We start from the raw sequence: 378 nt of genomic DNA on the forward strand, positions 1-378 counted from the left end.
ATAAGCATATCTGACGTAACTTTCGAAAATACATCTTTTCAAAGGCGAATGTTTCTTTAAAAAACCCTAAAAAACTATTCGAAATAGTGCTCTCTACACTAACGCGAAATAACTTATAACCTACCATAACATAGCCTACTTTCGGCCTGTGCGCAGAGAAAGTACCACTGTGTATGCGCGAGAAACCGTATGTGCTACTATGACAAATCTAACGTTATTGGGGTGATTTTGGGATGTTGGAAAAATATTTTCTAGGTACTGGGTGTGCTACAGAGTCACACAAACAGCCGTTGCAAGCCCGGAAACGATACAGAACGAAATAAGCATATCTAACGTAATTTTCGAAAATAGACCTTTTCAAAGGCGAATGTTTCTTTA

This window comes from Odontomachus brunneus, unplaced genomic scaffold (assembly GCF_010583005.1).
Source record: "Odontomachus brunneus isolate Ranch 3 - 2012 unplaced genomic scaffold, Obru_v1 Obru_scaffold_043, whole genome shotgun sequence".
Taxonomy (NCBI): domain Eukaryota; kingdom Metazoa; phylum Arthropoda; class Insecta; order Hymenoptera; family Formicidae; genus Odontomachus; species Odontomachus brunneus.